At 51.1% G+C, this 15,375-nt stretch overlaps 1 long non-coding RNA gene across 3 annotated transcripts in view; it reads left to right on the forward strand.

The window, feature by feature from the left end:
- The window catches only part of LOC102402027, a 183,905-nt gene that overhangs the window by 58,920 nt on the left and 109,610 nt on the right, over positions 1-15,375 (forward strand). The window contains exon 1 of one of the 3 annotated variants that reach the window (XR_006640051.1): positions 11,536-11,557. The exons of the other annotated variants lie outside the window; for them this stretch is intronic. This is a non-coding gene — a long non-coding RNA (uncharacterized LOC102402027). Of the gene's footprint in view, positions 1-11,535; positions 11,558-15,375 lie in introns of those variants that run through there. 3 annotated transcript variants of the gene reach the window in all.

Raw genomic sequence — 15,375 nt, forward strand, 5'->3', positions numbered from 1 at the left:
TTGCTCAAACTCATGTCCGTTGAGTTGGTGATGCCATGCATGTGGGGGATGTGCTTCAAACTAAAGACATGTCTTATGTGTCAAGTATCAAGGTCGTGCGAGTTAGGGAAAGACAGAGGAAGAGTTCCAGATTGAAGGAGACTGAAGAGATGTGACAACTAGATGTAACACTTGATTGGAGACAGTTGGTGACATTTGAATCGGGTATGAGAACTGGATGTTAGTTACGTATCAGTGTCAGCTTCCCGATTTTGCTGGGGGAACATGGTTCTGGGGAGAATGTCCTGGCTTCAGGAAATAAATATACACTGAAATGTTCTGGGATGATGGGGTGTCAGACAGTCACTTGCTCCCTGTGTAAAGAAGAAGGATCTGCACTCTCCTCCCAACCTTTCTCTACGTTTGTGGTTATTTATTTTGGCTGTGCTGGGTCTTTGTTGCTGCACACGTGCTTTCTCTAGCTGCGGCGAGCCGGGTCTACCCTAGTTGCAGTGCACAGGGTTCTCATTGCGGTGGCTTCTCTTGTTTCAGAGCATGGGCTCTAGGCACACGGGCTGCAGTAGTTTGGGCACGTAGGCTCAGTCTTTGTGGCACACAGGCTTAGTTGCCCTGCTCCATGTGGAATCTTCCCGAACCAGGGATTGAGCCCACGTCCCCTGCCTTGGCAGACGGATTCTTCACCACTGGACCACCAGGGAAGTCCTGTGACTATTTGTAAGAATACTAGTTATTATGTGTGCCAGCAGATTCTGACTAGACGTACTGTGATCATTTAACAATATTTGTACTTAGCAAATCATTATTTGAAGCTGATATAACTTTGACTAATATATGTCATTTATGTCTCACTAAAAAAGGAACTCTAAACAGAATAGCGATAATAATAATAATTTAACCAACCAGCAGAGGAGGAAAAAAAAAATCCCTTTAGTGGAGAGTAAAACAAACCTGGATTTGAATTCTGAACCTTTAAGCTTAACTTAAACTTCATGTGCCTCGATTTCCTCATCTTTCAAAGTAAAGGCTGTGTGTGTGTGTGTGTGTGTGTGTGCATGCTCGTGTATTTGTGTATGTATGTGAGATGGGATCTCCCTGAAGGGGTGGTGGTGAGTAGGAAACAGCACAGTGAATGTGCCCAAATGGCATCGTGGGTCTCTCCATTCTCCAGGACGTGTACTGTGTACATACCAAGAAGTGGGTGGATTTACAGAGTCCCTGGATAACTGACTCCCTTTGGGCATTTTCTGTCCACTTCAATCATGGCATCATGATCATGACCAACTGCCAGTAGAATTGGAGTGAATTTTGAGATTTTGTTAAATGCTCCTCTCTTCTTGCGATGTCTCCAGCAAGAACTTAGAGTTTATTTCTCTGCCTCCCTCCTCTGCTGGCTGCTTCATAAAGGTCCTTGATCGTTTCTTTTCCAAGGTGCCCAAGGGAAGTGACCCTTCTCTTTCTCCATGTGCAACCACTAGACCCTGTCCAGTCTGCCACAGACCCTAAGACCCTTCATTTTACTTTGTATTTTATTATATGTCCTCAGAGGTGGGGGCTGCATGACCTTTATCCCCAGGACCCCACTCGGACCAATATCTAAAGCTTGTTTTGTGTGATGCATCATTCTGAGCACTGAGTGCATTTGATCCCAGTTCAACCTCAGCAGTCCTGGGATTCAGGTGCAAGGATTTCCCTGCTCCAGGCGACTGAGATACACACAGAGCAGTTGAGCAACTTGTCGAAATCACATCACTGCTAGCTGGTGGAGGAGGAGATTGGCAGCCTGGGTCCCCGAGCCCAGACTTACCCACCGGGTCTGCATGGGCGCTCAGCGGATGTGAGTTGTTGGAACGAGGCTGTTGAGACTGAGTCAGTTTCACTCCTAGCACCGAGCCAAGCAGGACTCCGGTCCAGACCTCTCTCCGCCACCCTAATAAAGCCAGTGTTTACACAGGGTAGAGGTGCTCATCAAATGCTTTTGCCAATCCCCAAATACGGCCATGGCCAGAATGCAAGGGAGGGGGGAGGTTTGCCTGTTATGTAAGGCCCTCGGCTGGTCCCCAGACAATGCCACTTCCTCGCTTGGCGATGTGTAACTGCCTAACAACGGGTTACTCATTTCCTCTGGAAACCTTGGCAGGGCCACTGTGCCCCATTTCCTCCTCCTGCCACATCCCGGGGCTTCCTCTGTTGAATGGGCCCCAGATTCCCGAGAACACCCCCACAGAAGGCCTGCGCTGTGGATGGGAGGGGGCGTGAGGAGCAGAGCCTGCATTATTGCTGGGGTCGGTGTGTACTCACAGCCCGCCTCCCGAAATTCCAGCGTTGGCGGCAATTGGGGGTCCAGCCACTCGGGTGCAGAGACTTCAGGCTGCAATGTGGGGGTTCAGGTGAGCAGCTCAGGCCAGGTGTCAGCTCCTCCCACCCCTCACAGGTGTGCACTGAATTGAGTATCCTCCTCCTTCTCTACCCCTCTTCTGGCCAAGGGATGGATGAAGGCATGAAGGAAAGACAGAGGAGCAGTTCAAGATGGATTTTCTCAGGTGGTCATGAACAGTGGGGCTTCCTGCGTAGCTCAGTCAGTAAAGAATCTGCCTGCACTGCGGGAGATCTGGGTTTGATTCCTGGGTTGGGAAGATCTCCTGGAGAAGGAAATGGCAACCCACTCCAGTATGCTTGCCTGAAGAATCCCATGGACAGAGGAGCCTGGTGAGCTACAGTCCATGGGGTTGCAAGAGTTGGACATAACTTAGCTCTATCTTTCTTTCACGAACAGTGTAGGGCATGTAAAAACACTTTTGTTGTGTGAGTTTTTTTTCCATCCTGTTTGCACGACTTCAAAGGTGAATCCTGAAGGCAGTCAGCCCTGTTCACTTCTCTCCTAGCAGCAGCTTCATCAAACTCCCATAGAAGTGGTGGAGTCCTAGCCTTCTGCAGGCAGGTCAGTGGATTCCTATTAACTCTGTGCAGATGCGATGTTTGGGGTCAGTTTCCCTGGTGAGTACGGAGTAGAGCTCCGCTAGCTGCATCTTAGGCACTTCTCCCATTATCAGTTAAAAACAACCACATACACACAATTCTGTCTTGATAAGAATGTGCGTACATGCACATATATACCACACGCACGTGCGCACACAAACACATGTATATATGTTTGTTTACCCCTCATGCATGCGAGGGTATTGTGCTAAGTTATCTCCATACTTAATTTTACTGTGGTGTTGGAGAAGACTCTTGAGAGTCCCTTTTCCATCCTAGAGGAAATCAGTCCTGAATATTCATTGGAGGGACTGATGCTGAAGCTGACACTCCAATACTTTGGCCACCTGATGCAAAGAACTGACTCATCTGAAAAGATCCTGATGCTGGGCAAGATTGAAGCCAGGAGAAGAAGGGGATGACAGAGGATGAGATGGTTGGATGGCATCACTGACTCGATGGACATGAGTTTGAGTAAGCTCCGGGAGTTGGTGATGGACAGGGAGGCTTGACGTGCTGCAGTCCATGGGGTCACAAAGAGTTGGACACGACTGAGTGACTGAACTGAACTGAACTGAATTGAATTTTTCTTTGTGTTGACCAACCATAAAGGTTGTCAGGAATTAAGGATGTATTTATGATACCAACCAGGACCCAAGTTAAAAGTTCTTTTCCTGGATTATTTTACCTTTTCATCAGCCTTGGAGGTGATACTTGTTTTTCCCATGTGACAGATGGGACTTGATCCATCCTGTGACTCAGTGTCACTAATTTTTCTTAAGTGCCTTTTGTGTGCTGGGCACTCATAGGAGTGCCCAGGAAAGCAGGAAAGCCCCCTGCTTTCCTAAGAGAGACACCAGCCCTGTGACCACAGTCTCGTGCAGATAGCTCTCCAGTAGGGCCAGAGGCTCTATGTGTGGGGGTGAGTGGGGCATGGGAGGCACATGAGGAGCTGATGTTGTCAGGCTAAGAGGTCTTTCTGGGCTTGGCGGGGGGCAGACCCTGTGACCCCTGCCCAGCGTGTGGTCACCTTGAGCCTGCTGGGGCTCTGTTTTCACTTGCTTTCTGCTTCCTCTGGATCTGACCGTGCTTCCTAGAGCCGAGTAAGAGACAGTCAGGGCCGGGAGCAAATGTTGCCTCCTCCGCTCTCCAGACGAGTGACTCAGCCACCCTTGCCTGGTCTCTCTAAGTCTGGGCCAGGCTCGAGCTCTGTTGGCCACAGTGCCCTGGAGCTGTTTGTTTTCCTCAAGTCAGCATTTGAAGTCACCAGACTCAGATTCCTCCACAACGGGGCATGACATGCATTTCATGGCATTTTAGTGGGTCTCCTTTGCTTAGTTTTGGCTGTCTGCTGAATGCAACCGAGACTGTGTCCTTCGTATTTGCCAAGGGATGGAGCAGCCTTCATCTCATGGGGCATTTCCCTGGCTGGCAGTGAAGAATACGAAAGTGAGTTAGTTGCTCGGTCGTGTCCAACTCTTTGTGACCCCATGGACCGTAGCCTGCCAGGTTCCTCTGTCCATGGAATTCTCCAGGCAAGAGTACTGGAGTGGGTTGCCATTCCTTTCTTCAAGAGTTCTTCTCCACCCAGGGATCAAACCTAGGTTTCCTGCATGATAGGCAGATTCTTTACCAACTGGGTAGCTGTTAGGGGCCAGGATCTTGTTTATTCATTTATTTAACAGAAATTTATTGGAGACATGCTTTTCCCAGGTACCCATCTTGGCAAAGGGCAGTAAACAAGACAGCTCCATCTTCATCTGCATGAAGCCACCAGGCTGGTGGGGGTATGGGGTGGGGGTGCCCCAGGCCACTTGGCCCCTCACCTCTGTGCTTCCTCCTCTCCAGGAAGGTCTGGACTCTTGGTGGGTCCTGACTGCCTCCTTCATGCAGCCCCGCCTCCCTTATCTCTGCAATGTGTTTGTAGGTCCCCTCCACAGCTTTCAAACAGGGCTGACTTCATTCTTTAGGGTATATAGATCCACCTCAAGGTGCCGGGGAGGTTGAGAGGCTCCTTCCAGATGTTTCCTTGTCAGCAGTTTATCAGAAAACCTGGCTCTGGGACAGGATTTTTCACTGTTTAGGCATTCTGCACCCTGGTTGCCTTGGCTTTGGGTGGGGTTGGGTAAAAATAACATTGGATAGTTTTGGGTTTTGTTTTATCTTCATTGATGCACCCAGATGCTGGAATATGCAATCCAACCACGTCTTCCTGAATTTTCTCTTCTATGTTGGTCATTCTTCTCTTGGGAAGGAAGGAAACCGCATAATCTGTGTGCTAACTGGTTCCACAGGCGTCAGGTGTCTTCGGGTGCCTGTGGGTTGCTATTCTTTTCTGAGGGGCCTCTCAGGCGGTGCAGTGGTAATGAATCCATCTGCCTGCTGAGGCAGGAGATGCAGATGGTTGGGAAGACCCCCTAGAGTAAGAAATGGCAGCCGACTCCAGTATTCTTGCCTGGGAAATTCCATGACCAGAGGAGCTTGGTGGGCTACAGACCATGGGGTTGCAAAGAGTCGGACACGACTGAGCATGCACGCAGGATTCCTTTCTGAAGTTTAACTCGTTTGCCTTTTTCGAGAGGTCAGCTCAGTCTGCTTGCCTGTCCGTCTGTCTGTCTGTGTGTATGTCTGTCTGTCTCTCCTCTCGCCTGCACACTCACTGAAGAGGCGCCATTTTTAGCGTCTGCCGGGTGCTGTGGGTGTCTTCATTCATCGGCACTGAGGCAGCCAGGGTGCGGCGCAGGTGCTGTGATGGTCTCCTGTTTCAGAGGAGGAAGGGCTGCTTCAGAGAGAGGTGGAGGGTCTTGTCTGAGGCCTCGCAGCGTCGGGGTCTCCCTTAACCGAGGGCTCTGGTGCTCAGAGCAGGGGAAGGTCACGTGGGTACAGCCCAGTGACGTGCACTTTGGGTGCATGGCCGGAGCGGGTTTCTGAACCTCAGAGAACCTCAGTGTTCTTCTTCCCTGTCAATTGGGAGAGCATAGTACTTGCCCCAAAGAGTCACTGTGAGCATTGACTGAGGTCAGGTTGTCCACAGGGAGCGCCGGACACTGCCCAGCAGGCGGTGCGTGCTCCAACAATCTCGGTTCTCGCGATCATGCTGGTTCAGGTGAATTTGACACGAGCTGTGACAACTGCCTGGGACCAGATGATTCTAAAAGGTGTCAGTGGGAACATTGGACCCAGGAAGCAGGGTTTTATCAGCGGAGTCCAGATGGCCAAGGGAAGGCAGAGGGGTACGGGTCTGAGGGAGGAGTCTTGGAATAAGCACGGAGAGGACACGGCCCTCTCCAGCAGGACCGAAGCCCTGCCTGGCCCAGGTGGGAGCTCTCCTCCGTGGCTCCGAGCTCCCCACCCTGCCAGCGGCTTTCGTTCTGCTTTGATGGTCTTTCTCAGAAAGGAGGAAGGCTGGGCCGCTGGGTGTGGCTCTCACTTCCTATGCTGCCCTAATGCTGGCCGCGCTCTGAATTTGGCGCGCTATTGCTTCAGTGGCTCGTCCCAGCCTGTGGCACAGGCCAGGTCCCCCAGCTGTGGTCCTGGTGGCATTACTGCCCTCCTCCATGGGTATCCATCCTCAAAACCACACAAGGGAGTGAGGTGAGCGCTGTTTGCCTGCCTGCAGACTGCAGGGCAAGGCTGCCTCCTCTCCAGCTTCTGGGTGACTGGGTGGCTTGATGCCTTTCCAGGAGGACCTCACCCTGAAGGGAGCCGGAGCGGGTCTTTGTACCACAGCCTTGCCTGGGAACATACCCTTCTTTGTGACCTGGCTTAGCTCCCACCCCTGCAGGCCACCTGCCCCACCAAAGAGCCTCTTCCTCCTTAAATACCTTGGTTACCTTTGCTTGGATGATCCAGACGAGCAGGGCCAGCTAAGCCTTGCCCCGTGTACATTCATGCATGCCCCTTGGGTAGGTTTTGCACACACAAAAAAATCAGGAGATGACCACTATTGTCCTCCTCCCCATCCCCGCCTTCAAGTCCAGACTGAAGTTGCTAAACCTCATGCGCCTGGTGTCGGCATCACCGGCCAGGTGGTAATCTTCAGGTACCCGGTTCAGTCGCTTTGTTACAGACACCCACTTGTCTTCTCCAAGGACACTGTGAGCGCAGTGACAGCAGGGACAAGGCAGCTGACATGTCTCAAGTGCAGGTCTTGAGACGCTCAGCCACATCATCTCATGTAATCTTTTTGAGCGTCAGACCAGGTTGCTGTTGTTAACTAGGGTTGCAACCTTGAAGGCCAGAGAAGACACTTCTGGTGTTACTCATTGGGAAAGTGACGGAACTGGGGTTTGAACCCAGGCGTTTCTGTCACCCCAAACCATGACCTTTCCCCCATTCTGTCTGGTTCATAGCCCATTTGGAGATGGATGATAAAGAACCCCAGTCTGTCTTGACTCTTCCATTCTTGGTTCTTATCCTGCATCTTCCACTCTTTCACTCTTGGCTGAGGTCCCTGGAAATCCATGGCTTTGTAGCCAACTCAGGAAACCTCACTGGGACATTGACCAGAGCAGAGCCAGAGGAGGAGTGTGCCCCTGCACAGGGCTGGTGGCGGGTGGTGGTGTTCTCTCCGGTGTTTTGGAGTGATGTCGTCACATCACTGTAGAAATGGTATCACCCTTGGTTTACCAGCTGCCACTGAGATGTGAGTGCCAACTTGGCAGATGTGAGCCAAGTTGAAAACCTTGGTGCTTTCCAGGGGGAAAAAAAAGTGACTGTGCGTGGCTTCAAGCCCCGCCCCGCCCGAGGAGTTCCCATCCTGGAGAGAAGAAGCCTGAATCGCATTATATTTCTTCTTGGCCAGAGATGAGCCTTCTTCATTTCAAACATCCGTATCCCTTGCCTGCTCCTCAAGGGCAGCTGTTCAAGATGAAAACGAGAGATGCCCCTAGAGTTTTGAGAGACTTGTGATGGGAAGGAAAGGTTTTACCCTGTGGTTCCATCCTGTGGCTCCAAAAAAGTATATGTTTGAAAGCTCCCAGCGATACAGATTACACAGAGGTTAAATGTATGATTCCTTTGGGGACCTGATATTTCTTAAAATGTGTTTAAAGAAAAAAATGACACCTTTAAAAAGCAAAACCCATTTGTTCTCAGGGCTGCAAAACTGAGAAAGATGGAAGCCTCCCTGGGAATGAATGAAAATTGCAGGCTGTTTGTGCAAATGGGCAACACCTTGGGTTGATTGCACTTTTGTGACTTTGTCTTGGGGGCTGCATTCTGCAGGTATGTGGTCTCTGTTAGCGGGTGCTGTCATCGTGTGGTAGGGCACACTTGACAGTTCACAAACATTATTCTCAGATGAGTCTCTCTGGAGCAGCCCTTCCCTGCTGGTGAGGTGCACAGGGCAGACATCGTGCCCATTTGATAGATGAGCAAACTGAGGCCAGATGGGATTGAGTGATTTGGGGCTGCGTGATATCTTAGAAGCCCCTTCCTTCTCTTTTCTGGTGTGTGATTCCTCTCCTGGTGAGGTTAGATTGGACTCTAGGGACCAGGGGGTCTTCTTGTTTCATCTTTGTCTGTGCCAAAGCTTTGTGGTTATTGAAAAGCAAAGAGCTGGATGTGTTCCAGATGCTCTCCCACCTTCCTTCTCTTTAACCAACATGTGTTAGGTCTCCCACTGCAGAGGCTGGGCTGGAGCCCTGCCCTCCAGCTCTGTAACTCTGAATTCTGAGTTGGGAATGGAGATGAACCATAGTTCATGGACAGAGGAGACGGAAGAAGGGACACAGGTGGACAAGGATGCTTGCAGCTGAGCCAAGGGAGGGGGGTGTCTTCTAGAGCCCTGAGTCCCTGGGTGTGCTGCTTTGTGAAGCTTGCCTTTGGTTTGCTTTTGTTTTTGCAATTACCCCACTTCCCAAAGCCGTGTCCTGAGGTGCCCGTGTGTCCTTGGCACATACCATCCATCACGGTGGTTCTTGTCGTGTAGGGGTTGAATCCATAGGATCTCCACTTTGAACTGCACAGCAGGCAGCCTCCTTGGGGTCTGCATTTTGCCATGGGGGACACTGAGATTTGGAGAAGTGAAACGGCATCCCCAAGGCCACGTGCTTATAGGCGATGACAAAGTCAGGCTCAGGGCCAAATCAAAGGGTCTGTGGGTTTTCCTTATACTTCTCAGACCCTCTGAGGCCCTGAAGACTGGAAGCTTTTCCTTCCTTTCAGGAAGGAGGCCACCTCTGTGCCAGAACCAGTGTTTTTTACCTTTCTCTCAGTCTCTCTGGGGGTGATGTTCAAAATATTCAGGTCTTTGCAATCAGGATGCACAGCGCCAGGGTCCAGGACTGTCCCAGCTGTGCCAGGCCTGAATTCTGCACTTTGTGGAGGTCTAAGGGTGGTGGGGAGGCTTCCCAGGTGGTTCAGTGGTAAAGAATCTGTCTGCCAATGCAGGAGATACAGGAGATGCAAGTTCGATCCCTGGTCCAGAAAGATCCCCTGGAGGAGGAAGTGGCAACCCACTCCATTATTCTTGCCTGGAACTTTCCATGGACAGAGGAGCTTGGTGGGCTATAGTCCATGAGGTTGCAAAGAGTCAGACACACTGAGTGACTGAGCACGCATGCAGGAGTAGGGGGACATGGCCCAGGAGGCAGGTCCAGCTGCTGGAACAAGAGGTGTCCTCTTGGGAAGCTGCTTTTTATCCACTGCTGTGAACACTTCTCTGTTATTTTAACTTGACTGCACGGTGGGTGATTTTCTGAAGGACACTGGGCCTGGTCTCCCTGGGCACATTTTATTACCATCTTCCAGGTAGAGGCAAGACAGAATCTCCCCCTTCGTTTTCCTGAGGCAAGTTGCAATTGTGCTGTTTTGTATCAGTATTCTTTTTCTCAATTTCAGTCTTTTAAAGTAATAACTATATATATTAAAAAAGAACAACAAAACAAACTTCAGATAAGACTAAGTCCAAAATGCATTGCTTTTTGGGAACTTGATTTGAATCATTCTCCCATGAGACTGTAGAGTAGGGTCGAGGAGGCCAGAGGTCTCTGGAGCCTGTCTGCCACCCTCCAGTCCTGGCTCTCCACTTGCTGGCTGTGTGGCCTGAGGTGCCATGATTCATCTGCTCATCTGCATTCATGGCTGTGAATGCATTGTATTAGTTTTCTATGGCTGCCGTAACAAATGCAACACAGATTTATTGTCATGCATTCAGTATAGCTCAGAAGTCTGACGCAGGTCTCACTGGGCTGAGATTAAGGTGTGTACAGGTTGTGCTCCTTTCTGGAGGCTGTAGAGGAGGATGCATTTCCTTACTCTTGTTGACTGTGGCAGAATCCAGTCCTTGTGGTTGTAGGACTGAGATCCCCTGTTGTCTTACTGGCTGTCAGATGCACCGGCACATCTAAAAAGCACTCTTTTCAGAAGCTGCCCACGCTCCTTTGCTGGTGACCTCCTTCCCCATGGTGAGACCCGGCAGTGGTGGGTCCAGTCGCTTTCACGCTTCCAATCTATTCTTCTTCTTGTTCTTTCTCATCTCTCTGATCCCAGCAGGGAAAGTTTCTTTGATCTTTGATGATTAGATTAGCTCCCTGTCCTCCTAATAATCTGGAATACTCCCTACCTCAAGGCACAAGGCACTTAACCTGAATCACATCTGTAAAGTTCCCTTTATCATAGGAGGTAACATCCATATTTAGCCCTGGGATTTCTTTGGAAGGAATGATGCTAAAGCTGAAACTCCAGTACTTTGGCCACCTCATGCAAAGAGTTGACTCATTGGAAAAGACTCCGATGCTGGGAGGGATTGGGGGCAGGAGGAGAAGGGGACGACAGAAGATGGGATGGCTGGATGGCATCACTGACTCGATGGACCTGAGTCTGAGTGAACTCCAGGAGTTGGTGATGGACAGGGAGGCCTGGTGTGCTGCGATTCATGGGGTCGCAAAGAGTTGGACATGACTGAGTGAACTGAACTGAACTGAACATCTGTATTTTGTTATTGTTCAGTTGATAAGTCATGTCTGACTCTTTGGGACCTCATGGAGTGCAGCACTCCAGGCTTCCCTGTTCTAGGATTCCCCATTCTTCACTATCTCCTGAAGTTTGATCAGATTCATGTCTGTTGAATCGGTGATGCTATCTAACCGTCTCATCCGCTGCTGCTCCCTTCTCCTTTTGCCTTCAGTCTTTGCCAGCATCAGGGTCTTTTCCAGTGAGTCAGCTCTTCACATCAGGTGGCCAAAGTACTGGAGCTTCAGCTTCAGCATCAGTCCTTCCAATGAGTATTCAGGGTTGATTTCCTTTTGGATTGACAGGTTTGATCTCCTTGCTGTCCAAGGGACTCTCAAGAGTCTTCTCCAGCAGCACAGTTTGAAAGCATCAATTCTTCGGCACTCAGCTTTCTTTATGGTCCAACGCTCACATCTATGCTATGACTACTGGGAAAACCATAGCTTTGACTGTATGGATCTTTGTCAGCAAAGTGATGCCTCTGTTTTTTAATTCCAGTCAATAGCCTACCATGGTGTGAATCATTGTTTACACCATTCCAGGAGGCAGGAATAGTGGAGCCCTGGCAGCGAGACTCTTCCAACAGAGCCTTAACGTCCAGATGACTGTGAACCTTCAAACCACGGTAGGCTCTTGTCATAGCTTTTCTTCCAAGGAGCAAGTGTCTTTTAGTTTCATGGCTGCAGTCACTGTCCTCAGCCCTGACAACGTGAACCTCTCTGGTTTTGGAAGGCAGGGGCTATTATTCTGCCCACCATACTTCATAAAACTTGCTGTGAGAATTAAGTTAATTGATACACGAAAAGTGCTTAAAGTATTAGGTTAAATGCTATGAAATTGCTTCAATTCAACTGCTCGCTACAAGAAGTCAATCTAATTATATCTGTCATTATTCTAGTGGTGGAAATGTCATGCTTTATTTAACCAGTTTGCCGCTGCTCTGGTTTCCTATGGTCATGCATTCCTTTCTCAAGTGAGTTGTTGTTATTTTGGTATGGTAATGTGGATGTGAGCATCCTGACACATCTCCATTATCATGTCTTTCACAAATTAGGAACAGCTCATCTGGGGAGTGCCTGTTTCCTCTTTGCCCTCCTTCTTCCCCACCCCATGCACAGCTCACAGCCCTGCAGCCGCTTCTGCTGACCTGGAAGAATCCTCTTTTTATTGCCTGGTCCCTTGTCCAGCACTGGCTTGGCTCTGGAGTGTGGATGTGGGCCAGGACCCTCCTCCTGTGGGAGGTTCATCCTCTTGTTCTTCTGGGGACTGAACCCCTTCCCTTCCTCTGGGCCTTTGGCTTTCTGAACCGGGCATGGAGCTGCCACTGTTAATGGGCCCACGTTCAGGGATCAGTAACACTGTGACTCTCTTTGCACGGGCCGCCTGAGTCCCAGGCACCCATCCCCACAAACTTTTGGCTGCCTGGGAGTGTGGATATGTATCCCCAGTTCTGTAATGCCCTGTGTGTGGTTCATGGACGTACTGAGGGTGGACCCTGGCACCTGACAGTTCCTAATGGTCGCGAGGTCTTGCCTGTTACAGATTCAGTGGATCTCTGAGAATTTGTGCCACTTGCCTAGAGGGGTCAAGCCAGCGTCTCCACCCAGATTGTCTGCCTGTGACCAAGAGAGGATTCAGATGCGGTTCTTTTTCACTCTCCTGTAGCTGCCTCTCGTTAATGCTTCCTCTTCCACGTGTGACCTCCCGGCCAGTGGAGAGAACGTGCCTGAACTCCGGCTCTGTGCCCCGAAGCTGGTGACACCACCTTCTCAGCCCATCACAGCCCCTGTGGGGGTGTGCTCCCCAATTCTGCAGGTGGAACAGGGGCCCTGAGAGTGTCCAGGGCTGCTCTGAGGTCATACTGAGTCCTAGTGACCTGGAGCCACAAAGAAGGCCTGGTTCTCACCTATGCCTGTCATTCCTGGTTCAAGCACATCCAAATGCCAGTGTTGAGGGGGGAACCTTCAGTTCCTGGGGAAGGCGGAGAAATGCATGCGTCCTCCTTGATGGGTGTCTCTACCACAGCTGTCCTGTGGTTTTTGTGGGGACCTGAGCGAGTTCCATTCTGGTGGATCAGGCTTCTGGAGGAAGGATGGCCCCCAAATGGAGACAAAGGCAGCCAACTTGTCCCCTGCACTGCTGGTGCCCAGGAGGAAGATGCCAGCCACGGGAATTGTGGCCATATGGCCGGTGGGGTGCCTGTTTGGGAGCAGTCAGCCCGGCCCCTTTGAAGCAATTTTAAGACCAATTTGGTAACTTGATTTGGAAAGGGGTATCAGTGACTTTAGGGCGCGGGCTCATTAGCTGTCTTCTGGGCCCTGCAAATTGGGTTAAGTGGAATGAAATCTGCTTTTCCCCCTCTCTGGGCTCGTGGCTGAGGTCCAAGCCCCACTGCAATGGGAACCTCTCCTGGGGAAAGGACACTGAAAAGCTTTCCGGGGAGTCTGGCGCTCTGTTTTCACATGTGAATTCTGCTTTCCCCTGGAGGGCAGGGCAGTGGGCTGATAAAAATGAACCTGGAGTGGGCCAGTGAGCGGGTAGGGGGTTGGGTGTGAAGAGGATGAAGGCGGACTAGTTGAGGAGTGCTCCTCAAGCACTGGCTGTCCTCCTGCTGAGGGATGCTGTGCGTGACACCTTTTCTTTTTCCCCCCGCTGTGTTTGCCGGGACCCTCCTTGAGTTCCCTGGGGCACGTGTGAGCGCACCTAGGGTTTATACCCAGAGCTTACACTGCTGCCTCTGGGGCATTCCCTGTGTTACAGATGGTACCAAATTGCTTTCGAGAACAGCCCCTCCAATTTACATTCCCGCCCGCCATGCCCCAGAGCCCTGTTTTCCCTACTTTGCCACCCACCTTTGCTGTGTGAGGTTTTTGCCATTGTGCCAGTCTCATCCGTGAGCCACAGTTTCTGGTTGTTTCCTGGACGACCAGGAGGCGGACTGCCTGTCCTTGTGCACTGACCCTGTGAGGAAGGGCTCCAAAGGCAGCCTGCATCCTTCTAGCCCACCTGCCCACCCCACCCCCTGACCCCCAGGACGATGGGCGGGGCTCATTCATTGCTTATCTGAAACGGTTCCCTTCCCAGTTCAGTTTTGTTGCCAGCAAGCATCTGTTTTGGACCCGCTGCTAAGCAGTTTTCTCTACTGTTTAGGTGCAGAGAGGGCTGGAGCCGTGTGTGTGTGTGTGTGTGTGTGTGTGTATCTTTCTCTTTCTCTTTTCTCCCCTCCCTTTTTGGGTCCCAGTTCCTCCCTCACTGTTACCCCCCATCAACCTCCTCTCCCTATTTATTCTGCCCTCCCCCGCCCCCATCACTGGTCTTAATTGACTTTGGCTCCCGTCCCAGACCTCAGCCTGGCACCCAGACCTGCCATGCTATCGTAGTACCTCAGATGGTTAAACAAACAGAGGGTGGCATTTATTGAATGCCACGCACCCGCGAGTCTGTCCTCTCCTCACCAGCTCCGTCCTCATCTTTCTCACCATTTGCAGTGTTGAGGGCTGTGGAGTTTCAGCCTCTTTTATGAAGCATCGCTCATTGCTGGCCGCTGAGTGTCAGGCCCCAGGGACCCAGAGGCCGGCGCTGGCTCTGGAGTTCCCCAGGCCTTACGGTAAAAACGCATCACCCTGAACGTGGGCCAGCCGAGGCATCGGCCCAACTCCGCCCTGCCTGCCGAGCAGCTGGATCCTGCCCCCGAGCCTTAGTCACTGGCCGGAGAGACTCTCCCTGTTCAGGCTGAGTACAGCCCCTCCTCCCACAGCCCGGGTTCCTGGAAAAACTTTGTCCGTGGGACGTGGACCTCTCCTCCTACTTGAATCATTAGAGCTCTCATTTGTTGAACACTTATTAAGTGTCAGAGACTGTGCTAAGCCCTTTATGAGCATCTGCTCATTTAATCCTCTTAATAATCTCCCATGGCAGGTGTGCTTTTAATCTCCTTTTCACTGATGGGAATACCTGCTCAGCCAGGTGAATACTAACAATAGAAAGTGTCACACCTTTATTAGGTGCTACTGTATGCCAGGTACCTGGCTTAACTCCCAGGAACCCTGCAAAGGCATGCTGTTGCTATTAATATTATGCCCATTTCACAGACAGAGACACTGAGACCCGGGGGTGTCTGGGTCCCCTGGCTCATATGTGCAGTCTGCCTTTTGATCGCTCAGCTACAGGGCTGTGCTGTAACGAGAGAAAATGCAGACAGAGTTTCCCAAGCGAGCAGGCCTGGCTGGTACCCTGACTCCAGAGCTTGGACTCTCCCTACTGCTCCATGCTGCCTCCAGGGGATAGACCCAGGGCTGGGCGGAGTTTCCCACTTTCCCAGATGGGCATCAGGGAGAGGGCTGTGTGGTTGCCCAGCATACTCAGCTGATTTGCTCAAGGAACTCTTGGGAGAAGAGCAGGCCAGAGGTTGAGGATGTGGCAGGGAGCCTCTGAGGGGAGAGA

This window comes from Bubalus bubalis, chromosome 15, assembly GCF_019923935.1.
Source record: "Bubalus bubalis isolate 160015118507 breed Murrah chromosome 15, NDDB_SH_1, whole genome shotgun sequence".
Lineage (NCBI taxonomy): Eukaryota > Metazoa > Chordata > Mammalia > Artiodactyla > Bovidae > Bubalus > Bubalus bubalis.